The 2523-nt window shown below is 40.1% G+C and overlaps 1 non-coding gene across 1 annotated transcript; it reads right to left on the bottom strand.

Moving 5' to 3' along the window:
* Positions 1 to 347: 347 nt before the first annotated feature.
* Positions 348 to 542, bottom strand: LOC140408109 (U2 spliceosomal RNA). Its single transcript, XR_011940033.1, has one exon. It is a non-coding gene; the product is annotated as a U2 spliceosomal RNA (small nuclear RNA).
* Positions 543 to 2523: the final 1981 nt, after the last annotated feature.

Below are 2523 nucleotides of genomic sequence, written 5' to 3'. Positions count from 1 at the left end.
GAGCCAATCAGAAAGTAAGTGGCAGGTATTATAGGCCAGGGCTTAGAAACTCCAAAGTGTATTACGAAGTTCACCTTACCTATAACTTTTATGTTGAATTTGGCTAGGATGAGCACAAGAGCCTTCACTTCAGGTGTGATTCATCAGACTTCCTACACACTTTTATCAAAACAAAGTTTATTATAAGAATGTAGTTAACATATATAAAATGCTTATCAGGAATTTGATATCAATTACAAACATGGAAAATCACACAACAGCTGCAATAATCTATGTATACAACTCTTAATGAATCCCCCTTAGCAGCTGTTCCAATTCTTTTTTTAAATTTTTTTATTTATAAATTTTTCCTTTTCTGAGTTACCAAGCCAGGGCTCAGAGTGTGGGTCAGGGGCGAACCCCTAATCCAGCTCCTCGCCTGCTCCAAAAAACTAATTCAAATTGAATCGAATTCATGGTCCCCACAAGAGAGACATACCAGATCTGAACCCAAAGGCTCAATCTACAGACACTTGATCTTAGCCAAAAGGCCGAGAAGCGATGCAGCTGTTCCAATTCAATACAAAATCCAATAAACCAAAACCCATTTCAAGGGCGTGGCCCAGGACACTGTAATCTCACTTGAATGGGGCTGGTCCTTTCCCTGAGATCCAGCCTCCAATCAGCAGATTCAAAACTCCTTCCGGAAAGCAACTCTATCTTTAAAGTTACCAAGGCAGTTTGCCACACCCAATGTGCTTTCAGTTCACTAGAACAGCTTTAAAGTAAAAACAGAGAAAACAGGAAACACTGTTTTTTTATTCTGCAGTCCAAAGCAACCAACCAAAACTGAAACCCTAAAAACCTAAACCATTTCTCACCTGACAGCCACAGCCCAGCTCCACCCACAAATGACATCACTGAAGCTGTGCTACAGGCCATCAGGTAAGACAAAACATTCCTAAAGAGACACTCACATGACACAGGGCAGGAAGTAGAGACCTATTTAAGACAGCGTTAGTTAAAACTGAGGTCGTCAGTGCAGCCGGACAAGGGGGGGGGGGGCAATAATCTGGTCATTTATCTGAACAAAGAGAGGACAAGGAATATCAACCACCTGATCTTGCCTGTCTTTCAGGGAAATCAAACAACTGATGCACGGGGTGAACAATCAATGGCAACGGTATCATTGAATTGCCTCTAACAGAAATCAAATAATAAAGTGCAGTTGTTAAGGGCGGAATCTTGAGTTTTGGGTCATCAATATGCATAGTATACCTCCGAACCCAGGTGGTAGGAATAGCCGACAATATATAATGAGAAAGAAACATTCCTGTGTGTGGCATACAACTAAGTATTCTCATTAACAGGTGTGAAATACATGCTGGCTTATCTAATTGTATTTTTTTAATGGGCTGCTGAATGATATTGCTTTCATGCAGAGGCTTTTGCTGCAGTGCTTCAGATATTTAGTGACAGTATTACCTACTTTATCAATGTCAATAGGATGCATTAATTTTACTGTAGGAAATTATCAGCAGATAAAGGCGTAATGCGCATTGCTAGATTTTCAACGAACACATTTGGTTAAAGATAGCACTCAAAATTAATGACAGTGGCTGCAGTGTCAATGAAGATGGAAATTTTCATTTAGAGTTCTTTTTTTTCTGGTTTACCACCATCCCGTATTGCTAACATCCACATTTATAATCACTCAGTAAAATACATGTGATGAGAGGTAATTATTCACCGTTTGCTATTGAGGCCACACTTTATAAATCTGGGACATCATTCCTTTTGCTAATGGCATAAAAAAAGCACTCAACAAGGCATTTGACCCATGTTTGCAGTAAACCCTGTCGAACTGATTGAGAGAGAAACTGATACATCTCACTAGAGGGAAGAGAAATTAAATGGAATTAGGCAAGCAGCTTCCCAATAGGAAAGTCAAAGCACAGTGCCTCAAACTATTTAGAAATGAAATGAAAATAGGGATTTGGTTGCAACTGGGCTATTATGAGCAACAATCTTGTTAAAATAGGCTGTGAAGGACATATGGGAGGAATTTTAACTTCGAGGAACGAGTGGGTTTGGTTGAGTGTGGCGAATGAAAACAGTGCATTGGGAATCCGGCTCCCTGCTGTTGGAATTGGACTGTTGGGCTTTGTGATCATACCTCATCAGTGTCTGTCAAAGTCATAATTCTCCTAAAGATTCTGGCCATTGGATCCTGTCAGAGTTTAACTGTAGTCATATCCAGGATATCAGTCAGCAGCGGCATACAGACGTATAAGACTGATGGTTTGTTTGCAAGTATCAGCAATAATGGGAACATTGTCAATGATGATGCCAGTCAGAGTAAATAGGCTCTTGGGTCCACGTGTCTTGGTTATGTCATAAGTGTATTTCATCATCAATTGTACACTCATGATCTAGCTCCTGAAGATAAATCAGGAGGATTCATCAACCATCAGGTCATCAATATGAAGTTGGTGTATAGCCACAAAAAGACACTGCAGCTGAGTTCAAGATTCCTGGGAATTT

Source organism: Scyliorhinus torazame, chromosome 2 (assembly GCF_047496885.1).
Source record: "Scyliorhinus torazame isolate Kashiwa2021f chromosome 2, sScyTor2.1, whole genome shotgun sequence".
In the NCBI taxonomy this organism is placed as follows: domain Eukaryota; kingdom Metazoa; phylum Chordata; class Chondrichthyes; order Carcharhiniformes; family Scyliorhinidae; genus Scyliorhinus; species Scyliorhinus torazame.
This window is presented reverse-complemented; position numbering and strand designations above follow the sequence as displayed.